Source organism: Lepisma saccharinum, chromosome 4, assembly GCF_977018435.1.
Source record: "Lepisma saccharinum chromosome 4, izLepSacc3.1, whole genome shotgun sequence".
NCBI classification, from domain to species: Eukaryota; Metazoa; Arthropoda; class Insecta; order Zygentoma; family Lepismatidae; genus Lepisma; species Lepisma saccharinum.
Genome location: NC_139232.1, coordinates 92511172 through 92525213, shown reverse-complemented (window position 1 = coordinate 92525213; position 14042 = coordinate 92511172).

Below are 14042 nucleotides of genomic sequence, written 5' to 3'. Positions count from 1 at the left end.
GAGGCGGCAAAATCTCCCTCGGACAAGCGAAATAGCGTTACGGTCCAGGTTGAGTTCGTGTGTAGGAACCGGTGACCAACAGTGCATAGCGATTAGCCATATCGAACAAACAAAAAGAAAACATATACTTTCTATTACCACCTCTTTACCTGTAGCCGGGAAGCGGCTAGCTGCATACCTGAAAATCACGGGTACCGACATGCGTACGAAATGATATAGCCCAAAGATTAACATGAAAAAAATAAAAAGTATATTCTATTCATAACAAAACAAAAATCAATTAGTTACATCTCCCCCTCTTTCACTCACACATTCTCTCACAGATTCTCTCTTTACGGGGTCATCAACACAAAATGATACATGACATGTACAGGTTTTTATGACGACAAGCCCTAATTATTGCATTCATATTTAAATTTACCTTGAATTTTTGTCTAATCAGGTCATTTGTGATTTTGCTCGAGTGCTACTCAAATCCTAGCCAGCCCTTACTTAAGTTCACCTTTTTAAAAAAAAACTAGGACGGTGCGGTGACAATACATTATTTGTCCAGCATAAACAAAGGCGTCTCAACGGAAATTACGCTCACGTGGGCGGACGTTTTCCTTTTACATGACCTCACGTGGTTCCAAACATAACAATAACCTCCGTTGAGTGACGCAACATATACTCTCAAGCAGGCGGAACTTCAACAGTTCGCCGCGACGAGCAAATCATATTACCAGGCAAATACTTTAACAAATAATCACATACGCGACCTGACGTGGCTAGCAGCGACACAGCGCTGACACATAAAAAAATGAACAAACCTCAAATAGATTAAACAATTAAGCGGGCGGCGCTTTACTCTAATAGTACGCACTTTAAAAAAATACAAAGGAGCACAAACAACAACGAATTTAAGATCATTAAAAAAATCACAAGAAACAAGTAAAATTGACCTGAGACAAATAAATTACAAATGATAAGCGCGACGGGAGTTTGGTAAGAAGTTCCGAGTGGTGTGGGCGTTTTCAAAATGTTGACGAATTTCAAGGGCGTTCTCTAAATCAATCGAGCCGTCACGTGTTGACATTAATACAGATGAATACATTACCATCTCTCAGCTTCCAAGGTGCATCCTGGCGTCTTTATGGGCGATTGAAATCACATAGTATTCACACGAAAGGTTTTCCTATTCTTCCTTGAACGTGCCGACGAAGATGCGAAGAGCGTTCATACATCTGGTTCCTCGGCGGATCAGTGATGATGGGTCGTCGGCGTCGGTCGGGAACGTCAATGAGCTTGGCGTCTCTTCCTCTCGGGATCGGTGAACATCTCCGTGGTCTGGCGCGGTTCGGACGTCGCATCTGGACGGTGGGCGGTCGTTCTTGGCTTGTCGGCGTCTTCTCCATCACCGTCGGACGATCTCAAGCGTCGGGACGTCAACAGGGCAGCGTTCGGCATATCTCTCTCTCTCTCGTGGCGGCTGGTAGGCATCAGGCGGCTTAGCTCGTCGTTTCTTGGCACGTTGTAGGCATGGGTCGTGGTGTCTCGTCTGGCATCGGGCGAATCGAGGGTAACGCCATGATTTTCGATGTTCCTCGTTTCACAAAAACAATAAACGGCGTAAGATTAGCACGGAAACACTGTCTCGCTTCGACTTCCTCCAGCGATTGAGATAAGCGCACTCGTAACGACTTACTGCCTATCACACACTGATGTTCGCAAAACAAAGCAAAGTCCAAGGTATACGGAGAGGTATCGTGGAGGTGCTCTCGCTATGAGAATCGCGGTAAAACTGTGTGTCGAAAAAGCATGTTTTTCGTTTTATCCCGATTTCGAAAAAGGACGCTCGGCGCTCGTTGAAGGGACGCTTCCGGAGAGGTCATTCCACTTCGCTCTATTGTCTCCTAGGCTGAACAGGATCGTGTTAGAGGTTTGTTTCCTACGGATTAAGTTTCCGTCTCGCTGGCGCCCAGAGCTCAACTGCAATCTGTGCCCATAAACTGATCGATTACAACCAATTCGATCTGGCATCCGTAATTCTTGCTTGATCGCGACGAAACTCCACACATCCGTCCTTGCACACATGTTGCTGCGCTGGTAAAAATTCCACACAAATCTGGCCGCCGGAACCTGAGATATTTAAATGGTTGTCATTACGGTCGAATTTCCTAAGCTTTAGACGCATAACGTGACCTTTCAGGTGCTCGCCCGTCAGTCTCGGGACTTCCTTTCATTCTCCCGTCGGCTTGGCAAATCAAATATATATTCTTACAAATTAAGACACTCAACACTTTGATTCAACACATTGTTTACGGCTAATTGTTAGAGTAATAATAATAATAATGACGACGGTAAATCTGACTGTCACAGGACCATACTTTAAACTCAACAATTGAAAGTCAAGTGGAGGGATACTGACGGTTTGAATCAACATCTTTGTCTCTCAGTTCATGGCCAGTGTGGTTACCGTAATGTAGTGTCGGTTTCTTTTCCTTTGAATCTTGTGAGATATTAGCGTTGTGTGGCGAAATGCATAGCGCAAGTGGAACTTATAAACGATAAGTCAAATAAGACCTGAAACAAAAATGATAAAACTGTTAATGACAATAATAATAATAATAAGGCCCAAAACAAAGGATAGCCTAGGGGGCCCAAATTTTATAATCCCACTGCATGCTATACTGTTAGTCAGTGAAGTTTCTCACTGAACGAACGCGACCTACCAAGCCTCCTGCCTTGCCCAATCCCTCCTTTCCGCCCTGCTTACAAGGCTACAATACCGTTGCTGCAGTCCAAGCGTGCATACGAAATCGTTCTTTCACAAATTGGCCAGTCCTTTAAAAAATGACAAGCTTTGATAAATCCGGATTGTTTAATAAAGATTAGGGGGAAGGGATAGTTTCCTGTTTTAAGGCGTCAGTGCTATTATCATGCGTTTATTCACTGAACGCTCTTTTTTAAAGTAAATTTAGTGTGAGGGTAGGAAGGGGTTATAAACCCCATCATTCTCTTACAAGTACGCCACTGCTCCAAGCTCTCAGAACAAAAGCAACAGTTTGTTTTACGTTCGCTCTACAATCCTTTCTCTGAGAGAGTGGTGGAAGGAATACAATCGCAGAATAATGCAAAAGCAGGGGCCAAAAGGGGGGGGGGGTGGATCACCTTTCGCCGGTTTCCTTAATTCTATCCACTGCCCGCTACATTTAGATTCAGGCGGGCCCCTCGCCACATTGCCCGCGGGACGAAATTGCACTGTTTAATTATTTCGCGGAAAGAAGGGCATGAGCATTTGTCCATTTCCCGTGTACATTAGCATTTCCATAAAACCAGAGTTAATGAATTTCCTCTCGACAGAGGGAGTTCTGGGAAATTCCTCCGCCATCATCAGTTTCTGTAACCTCTCAGGAATCTCGAGGTGCGTCGAGAAAAAGGTGATCTGAACATAGCTGTTTTGGGTATGCTGAACACACTGTCAAAGAAATGCTTCAACGATTGAAAAGTGGATTGAACGTGTTAATCAGTGTGTCACTTCTAAAGAATAGTATTTAGAATGTTTTTAATTGAAACTCAATAACGAGAGCCAATAGTCTTAAAAATGTACTGTTTCTCCAGTTATTGTTTCATGCACCATCGTACTAGTGCGCCAAATGTTGATTTCATAACACTGGTAGTTCTTGAGACGGTGAAAACTTAGACGGTCAACCGGACAAACTGTGGGACACGACAGTTCACTTGTTAGTACCCTAAAAACAGTGTGCGACTTAACGGGAGGATGCCGGGGATGCCTCGCATACAAAGAAATATATCCGGCAAAAGAAAATTATTTTTATTCCTGCCAGGGATGTTTTTATCGTTTCATGCCCGTTTCGCCCAGTACCGAAGAACTTGTTTTATTGGCCCAAATGATATCCCGCGCCAGAACGGAAGTACCGTTTCGCCCAGAGGGAAATAAGAAAGTAAAAATTCCCAATCGTGTAGAGCCATATATATCGCATTCACTCGCGATCTTCTAACAAATCGTACTGGGAATGCAACGAAGGATGTCGCACAACTATTGTGTTTGCCTAACCTAACCTAACCTCACTGCCCAAAACTATTGTTGATATTGTGTTTGTACTGTGTATTGTTATGTTCATGTATCTGTATTTCTGTTATTAATGCATTAAATAATGCGACTAGGCTCCCCTTTGGAAGCCACACCTGATTATTTGGCTTTTTACTTTCACATTTCCCTTCACATTCAAACCATCTTTTAAAAATTCCCTCTGGGCGAAACGGTACTTCCGTTCTGGCACGTGTTATCACTTGGGCCAATAAAACAAGTTCTTCGGTACTGGGCGAAAGGGGAATGGGCGAAACGGGAAGACACGGTTTCTATCCCACTTACAGAAAATGGAATTGTAATCATCATCAATCGTGTCCATTAATCATCAAAGATTTTTCCTACCGAAAAGGATGCAGCCTTGTGGATTAAAGAATGGCATCATTCTGAAACTAACCAACTTTACCAAGCTGAGACATAAAGGGCCTGTTTTGGCTCTCAGAACTAACTCTAGACTCACTCTTTTTATTAATGTATAACGATGTATGTATAATTTTGATTTATTTTCAGTGCCATCTTGTACTCTATTTTGTTGTTGTTATTATTGTTATTTTCCTGCTGTTAAAGCTTCGATGTAGAATGGTCATAAAGTACTGTATCTGAAACTTTAGGTAAAATAAATAAATATATGTTTGTAACATAATACCTGTACATTTGTATGAAATAAATAAAAACATAAAAATAAGGGGAAAACCACAAAAAATCCTGGATTATTTAGAGGCACCAGGACAAAAGATCGCATACCACCGAAAGTATGCGGGTGAAGACTGGCTTCTTCAGGGGGTTCCCCATATATATATATATATATATATATATATACAGGGTGGGCACAAAGTCGCTTCCCCAAGTATTTGATTTCTTCATTTATTGGGGAAAGCGACTTTGTGGCCACCCTGTATATATATACACACACACAACAGCACGTTGTATTTCATTTAAGTTTTCATGGCAGTGTGCTGATATTTTACATTTATTTAAGCGTTCAGAAGTAACATGTGTGTAGGTTAGATGAACGTTAAGATTGAACTTGAAAATAGAAATTTGGCCAAGTTTTCCATGTTACTAGTTCGATAGCTCATTTTGTGCGAGAGTTTGGGTTTTCTTAAAATGTAAATATGCTAAATTTTTCTCAATTACATGTAAATGTTGTTATAAGATTTAGATTAGAACCAGTGTTTTAGGTACTTCGAACGATTCCGTGCTCGTAGCGAACACCGAAAAGAAAGGATTTGCAGGTGCGTGCTGTTAGCGAACACGCAAACTTGCCCTGTCTTGTTTGACCGTGAAAGTGCTGAACATGCAAGTGTTGCCAGTGATATCTTATAATCATTTTGTGTTTGAAATTAGCTAAATGAAGGATCCTCAACAATTTAGGTTAACTACATGAAAGTTTTTGTTAAATTATTGATATACAGTATTTCATCTTACTTAAAAATCAAATTTTACGTAGGAAATGTAAATGTTAATCAACCTAGGTTACTTTTTGTACAACGGACAACTTTCTAAGACATTTGTAAATGTTATTATCAATTTTCAGTTGTTCCAAAGCTGTTTTCATCCGGGTGTCGATGTTCATGTAAGTCTTCTTCCTTTTAACGCTAGAGACTCCAAGTTCTCCCTGCCTAACTTCGAACATGGCTGAATGCCTAGCTATGTTTAGTTCTCTTAGACTAAATAATAATTTTTCATTGTATTTATGCTAACCTCGTCTGACGTCAGAACACAAGGCAGCGAAACTGTTGTGCGACAAGGAAGACCCGATTGAAAAATGATCAGGTGTGAGTCAGGTCAGGTCAAGAGGCACCAGCCACTGAGGTGTTTCTCCACGCAAGTTTGCTTATCACGGGCAACACTTGCATGCTGATCAGATTCAAGGACAAATAAGACAGGACAAGTTTGCGTGTTCGCTAACAGCACGCACCTGCAAATCCTTCCGTAACTGTGTTCGCTAAGAGCACGTGTTCGATACGAGCACGTTCGCTAACAGCACGGCACCCTTCGAACCGCAAGGCAATGGTTTAGTTTACTGACTGGTAAGATATATATAAAAATTTGCATTCTCCAAAAAAAGTAGCTCCCAAAATGAAATCACAAATACGCCACTGAGTGGGACCCCAGCCCCCCAAAGCAAAACGCTTAATTCGCACAGTGCCACAAAATATATTCGGTAGTCATTTGCAACGTCATATGAAGATCAAAAACATCATGACATAGCTTCAATTAACACGCACTTTGCAGTTTTCAGTACCACTTGGTTCCCGCCATTCCTTGCGTTTACCATTCCTAATAGCTGCCATTCCAAAACGTAACGTTTCTTCCCAGGGTGAAATTGATTTTAAATTTCGCTGGGGAAGGGATCAAGAGGGGAAGGTTATATACCGACGCACTGGATAGGGTAGAGATGTGGCGAAATACCTGGAACCTTATTTAAATTGACTAGGCAAAAAGGTTCCTGGGACCTATTTTAAACTGATCCGGAGAAAAGGTTCCTGGACCGAATTGAAACACTTTTCAGATAAAAAGGTTATTTACGGTCCAGAGCCCATTTACGCTTGCTGATTTTCTCTCATGGACCGGAATTGAATTTATTGAAAATTCTTTGACCTTTAACAACCCTGGTGGAACCCACTGAAAAAAAGCCAATGCGATGCATGACGCAACGATAAAAACCTATGCGAGGAGAATTAATTGGGACTTTTTGTTTTGCGTTTCCCGCCCTGTGGTTGGTAAAGACCAGAAACCATTCCATGGTGGTACAGCACATAAGGAAACCAGGGCGCCCCCAAGTTCTTTGGTAGATTGATGTCTGCTCCGAAGGGCTCGTTATAAGAATTTATTGCTAGGATAAAAAGACACTTCCCCCATATGACTCTTTTATGTCGCAATCAGCATAAACTGCCGTCTTTCCTCGTCTTAAAATTAGTTTCTTTGGAGGGGCCACGAGAAGAGGATTTTTGAAGTCTCTAACTGCGATCCAGCGTTGGTATTGTCGTTTGGTGAATGGGCCCCGTTTACGACTATCTACAATGATATTCTTGAATGTCGGTTACGTCCGTTTTCTTCTGAACCTCTCCATTCAGACTCAAGTTGGGTCTTTTGTGCTACCGTGGTGTCAACAGACGACAGCCTAATGGTAATGTTGCAATTTGATCAAGAATAGCTTCTTTGGTTCTTCGAGACGGGCTTTAAGACTTGTTTGTAATGGACGATATTGTACAAAGTAAGTTTTGCGTGACAGCGAATGTTGATGCGATTAAGTTTCCAGCAAAGAGAATATTAAGCTAGGAAGAGCATAAACTTGTTATGAACCTGTTAATAAGAGACAATTAAAATGCATCTGACGATATACAGGTTGTGTCCATTTCTTGGCTTCAGAGTGGGTACTGTTCGTTCATGGATTTATGTCTAAAGAGAAAATGCATATCCTGAATTTTGAAAGGAAAGTCCATGCTTTTCTGCAAAGATAAATGGACGAACACCCTAGTCTTGCTAGAGATTCGAACCCGTTACCCCCTGACATCGTAACACTCTGCGATAATCACTTGTTGGCTTCGACAACATTTTGGGAAGGACTCAAACCCACCTTCATACGAATTCCCTTTAGGCCTCAACATCCGGGCGCCGTCCTCCGTGGCGAGTGGTAGGCACAGCCCGCTACGACGTCAGAGGTCCCTGGTTCGAATCCCAGCCTTGCCATGGGTGATCTTTGCGAGTGTCCCTTTATCAAGTTCATCACTCATCCTCATCTTCGCGACTAGCTAAGCGTGGCAGAAAAGCGAAGTAAAATAAACCAAATCAATAAACCAACAGCCATTCACGTAACCATTCAGGAAAATTCCCTACACTTCACCAAGTCGAAGCGAAAAATACATTAGTTTATAATTATGAATATTGTCAAGAACTTAACAAATGTTCAGAAATAATATTTAGTTAGCAGTTGAAGTATTATCATTATTTCCCATCTTGAGTGTAATGTGCCTGATTACCGTAACAAACACTAACTGTTATTTCAATACATTATTTAATATCATTTATGTCCTATTCCTAGCCCTGCATGGCTAACTTGCATTGTACCTTCATTCATTTATTAACTTAATTATGTTATCATACATTTAAAGTGTGTTGCAGCTTGCTTAGTGCTCCGAGTTTGCGTAGGTGCCGATAGAGACGCTGCAATAAGCGATATTTCCGTGGGCAACTTGTCAGTGCAGGAAGAAGCAGTTCCAAGAATCGCCGCACGAATACGCTGAGATCGAACCACGGTAACCTATATAAGAGCGAGATCCAGCTCCGTAAATCAGTCGATGCTCAGGCACCGACAGGGTAACAACTATGAGAGCATATGTACACTTCTGTTCAGAGAAAGTGGCACACTCGTTTGTGTTGAAGTCCAGCTCAGTGGCCGGACGTATAGCCGAAGTAAGTGTTCGGAAAGCAGCAGTGTTGCTTACTATCAATCAATTTAGTCATATGCAGGGAAATTGTGTCTCTCAGACTCAAAGAAAAGGGCTAACGGAAAGATTCCAGCGTAAATATTAATTAACTGGAATTTGCAGGTCTACAATCAAAGTAATGTAAATATGAAATATTCCTGAAATTTATTTTATAAAGAAACTCGTTTTTGACGTTCGCGACGAAGTAGATATCACAATTCGTTAGAATGCGAGGACCCCGGGTTCGAATTTGGCCTGAACATGGCTGTTCATTTTGAGTCGCGAGTAGCCGGAAATGGGAGAAAAGCAACACTAAATAACGAAAAGGAAAGAACGCAATAAGAATAAGTGAGACAGAAATAGTGCTGTTGCAATTCCTGAAAATGATGCAAAGAAAAATCATTCGGAAATAGTGTTATCCTAGTCCAGTAGAAGGCTTGGTTGATTGATTGATTTGGTGTTTTAAGTCCACGTTATACACAGTAAGGCTAATCGGGACTGGACCTACAGTTTAAAGTGGGATCCGAACCAGTTGAAGAATAAATAAATTCCTTCCCCCATACACTTTGGGAAACAGAATCGCAAAGTTGGCACTGAATATGCGATGGAAAAAATAATAAAAATCCTAAAGGAAGAAGAGTTTATGTCACAGCCAGGAGGACACATGAGAGGAGGTACTCCCCCCCACTATCAGTCATCCAGGCTATTATAAATAAGTCAATGGTTGTCCTCCCATTTAACTTTAACAGTAAATTGAATTTTTGTAACATAAAAATTTTCGACTGTACTTCCGGCCACGAAGCTGGACTTCCAACTCAAACGAGTGTGCCACTTTTTGTGAACAGAAGTGTTCAGCAAGCATATGATGATGAATAAGAAGCAGCGCAAACACTTGTAAAAGGAGCAGAAATACCTCTCCTGCTAGCTTGCTCCCGGATTTTAGCTCTGGGTAAATATCCAAGGTTTTCTTAGTTCGGATCTCAGTTTCTAGCTGTGTGGAAAAGCTCCCGGACGATCTACATCTGTGTTCCTTTTTGACTGTCCATCAACTTGTAATCAGCATTCATTCTCATCGTCATAATTAGCCTAGAGAGACGGAAAATCTATGTAAAATAAGAAGAATACAAAATAATAGACCGTATCGTTCCAACTGGTTTACAGGCCAAGAGCGTTGAGAGCCGACGGTCTTAGATTCGAGTCCTGACATGGGTGTTCCCTTGCCGAATTTTATCTATTTAAGATCAAAATCTCATCGCCGCGATTCATGTAAAAGGAAGAAAAGTTACGTGAAGTATGAAAAAAACATAACAAACGTTATATTTCCAGTGATACGCTTATAATTCTTGACTTATTGCTTTCAGAATTCTATAGGACGTAATGTACGTAAATGCGAGGGTACTTACTTTGGTAACAAGGCGGGAAAAATACGAATACATATTAGACTATTATCAATAATTAAAAGACAAACGCCACGTGCAGATCGTAGCCAAATCGGGGTAATTTCCTTTTGCCTGGTGAAGTATTAACAAAGCAGAAACCATCGACGAGACCTGAATCTTGTAAACAGGTTTATGTGCCAAGCCGGCAATTTGAACAGGATCCAACAATGGAAAAGAAGGGACTGGCCAATAGATTTCCTCGCTTCGTTGCAATCTATAATGTTCCTGTAGGAGCGTTTCAATCGCAATGAGTACGTGAGTTTCCCATAATTTTTGACTGTAATGTTCAACCTCTGACTGCGAATCGATTATTTTCTTCCCGACCTTGAAAGATAGGCTACGAACAATCATCTCTGTGCAAGGACATAGGCGGAGTTCTGGAGGGGCCGGGGGGGGAGGGGGTTGGCCCCCCCAACTTAAAAAAGACTAAAAAAATAACACACGATTAAGTTCAGTTACTACATTTTCGTTATGAAGCCATACCGCAAATCTTGATGTTTGACATGATGGTATGTGCGGTAATTGCGCCGCAATCGCAGGTCGTAGACGATTTGATTGATGTACACATAGGCGTAGCTAGAAATTTATATTTGGGTGTGCACAAAAAAATGAGGTCTTGCAACTTTTTAATCAATCAACTGCACTGATGTTTGTAAAGGAATATATATTCACTAAATGACAGTGTTGGAAATTTCTGAATATATGTAGTAGAAAGAAATCAAATTGCATAGAAATTACACACACACAAAATGTTCGTAAATGTTACAAACAAATACATCAAAATACACGTCATCTATAACAAGAGACGTCTGTCAAAAGGTACAATGTTCTTAAACCAATCAATAACTTCATTTACATCAATAGACTAAGCTTTTTCCTGTTCCACAAATAGCAAGAGCAGGGCTTCCAATCTATCCAGCTTCTGAGTTGCTCTTAATTTAGTTTTAACTTGGGAAAGCTTGGAGAAAGCTCTCTCACATGTGAAGCTTGTGAGAGGTATAGAAGAAAGTCGCTTCAGTACAGAGTAGAATGCAGTAAATATCTTCTTTCTCCAATGACAACAAAAAATCGAGAAACTACAGACACTCGTTTCATCAGCGATAATGCACACGTTTGTACCAAGTAATGATATTTTCACCTTCTTACAAACTGCCGCTTATTTTCTCTCTTATTGAAATATCTGTCTTTAATTCTCTTTGATAAAGCAGCCCATTAGGGTGTGCCTAGGCACACCCGGCACACCACGTAGCTACGCCTATGTAGTGTACAATTTGAAGAAAGAAAAATGTAAAATGACTTTGTGTTGAGTCAACAGTTACTGCTGAGGCATCAAAAGAACTTTTCAATTTAATTTTTCTAAAATTTCTGAAGCTTACTATTCTGCCGTAACTTTTTTAAAGTAATATGAGTATTGTATCAATAAAAAAATAATGAAATGCAATATGCAATAATCGTACTGTTTTGCTTCTTTTAAAACTGACAACCAATATACTAATTAATATTTGTTTACTCAAGCGAGGATATTTAACATTTTCAAACCTAAAAGGCCTAAAACTCAGTGTTTTTAAGTTGTTGCTTTTTTATTTCCGGTGGAAGGCCTCCGGACCCCTTATAAACTAGGGGATATTCAATACCTGAGGGCTATTGAATATCCCCTAGTTTATAATATCATATGCTTCTCCCAGAGTCTGGCCCCCCCAAAGCAAAAGCTCAAACTCCGCCCATAGAAAGGAACTAATTCTTTTCCAAGATGCCGTCTGTGATTTGTAATTCCTTGAAAACCTTGAACCAATCAAAGGCTCTTGTTACAACACAGACAATGGGGCCGACTTCAAAATACTTTTATGTATGTATAAAGGTAAAGTGTTCCCCTGTGCTTAGCACCACGCCATGAAGGCGTATAGGGGGTGTGGGTGTAACGCCCCACACTTTCTTGATCCGGTCGTGAGTAGGGGTGATGTGATCAGCATCACGCCCCTGACCGCCTTTACCCCCCCAGGGTTTCCCCCAGGTACCCATGTTATTCGACGCTGGGTAGGCGCCGGGGCCGCTTTCACCGTTAGAAAAGTTCCCGGATTTGAACCGGCCGGGGATCGAACCCGGGACCTTTAGCATGGTAGTCAGACGCGTTACCGACTGAGCCACCGCGGCCACTCTTTTATGTATGTATAAACTTATAAAACCAAAATTAATGAAAAATTGATTAAAAATTCACATAGTAACAGCATAATCGCAGGTACGAGACAATAAGCATACAACAAACGCGAGGGACGTTTGTTTCTGAATCTGAAATACAGGTGACTTATTTGACCACAATATAAACATTATTGCTGAAATGAAATAAGCTGAACGTGTTCATAGTTGAAAGCAAGAATTATGGGAGACTAACAAATGTTTCTAAATCACTTTTCATTTCATTTCCGATGCAGCACTGGTGCGACATTCATTATACAAAAACTAAGTGTGTTTTATACCAAACTAGTCCTTTGTGTATTAAAGTGACAATTTTTAATCATACTCAATTACATTCTCCTATGTTTACATTTAATTTACTTTAGACGTTGTAGTGAATTTACGTTGCTTCATGTAAAATATTTTCACTTCATTATTTTATAATGAAACAAATAGTGCATTGACTTCATTTCATTGAATTATACACGGGATTCATATAGACCTTGTACTTTATTTTGAATGTGATTTCAATGATTTTGGATATTCTTAAGTATGTTAAAACGTGTCATAGAATATCAGATTAGTAGACTATATGTGCATAATTGATTATACGCACGGCAATGAAATTAAACAGCTGGCAGACCTCTCTCTGGGGCTTTTTTCTGTTATCCCTAAACTTTCGAGGAAATAGAGTCAGTTTGTATCACGTGGATTACGAAGACCAACTGTACAACGAGATATTTCATTCTCTTAAACCTCCGAAAACACGTGGTTGTGCTCCGACGTGGCAACAGCGCGAACTTTTGCCACCCGCCTAATTTCATGGCCGTGCGTATAGATTAGTGTAAGAGTCTATAAGTTCCGCTTCAACGTATACGGTGAAATATCCCATTATCTAAACTTCTCGCTTAAAAGATTAAAACAAGAGATGTAAGAAGCCTCTAGAGAAAAGTTAGATTTAAAGATACCTGCACAAGACTTACACAACACGTTAAAAGTAAGAATAAACCAACATCCTCACAGAAGATGGAAGAGAACAGATCCTCGTAGAAAGCTAGAAATATTTGTTACAACACTGTCGCCATCTCTCAACAGAGATGACAAACAGTTTCCTCGCAGAAAAGTCTGCTTGAGGAAAGTAAAATAGGCAGATTCAGGAAGAATATGCCGCACACTTAAAACGACATCACAGACACGACACAATGAAGGGCCCAGCCCTTGCAGCAAGAGACGGCTGTGTCCAATACGCAGTCGAATTAGAAGAACTTATTCTCGACGGGAGGGACGGGACGAGGAACACCATGCACCTATGGTGGAGAATAACATGAACCCTGTTCCCCGTTACAGCATCACACTCTTCCTGCCACGTGTCTAGAAGGAAACAGCTAAAAACATTCTGCAAGTCCCTAGCGGGCAGAAGGTGCACAAGAACGTCGCCGTCTGCATGGGCAGACTTGGCGGCAGCATCGACTGCTTCGTTCGCAAATACGAAATATTAACATTAAAATGAGATGGATCTGAAAAATCAAGATTGTGAAGTATTTTGATTGGTAGAAAATTCTAAATTGTTTGACCAATTCTATCAATAATTTAATGTACAGGGTGGCTCAAAAAGTCACTTAACATCCCCTATACAAGGCCACTGCAGCGCGCAACATGGAAATGGTGATGACCAATCGTTGCCAGGCCAAGGGGGAACCACATTGACGCCACCCGCACGGTCGGTGGTCATCTTGATGTCCGCCATCTTGAATTCAACTTGAGAATTTTAAATGGGAAGGGGGTGATAGAGTCCAGCGCAGATATTTCTGCCGTCCGATGCGCGAAACAACTAAAGGAGCAGTGTTGCTAATGAAGCAGATAGAAAAATCGCTGCAGTGCGCCGATGCACAGCTGTTACGTACAACA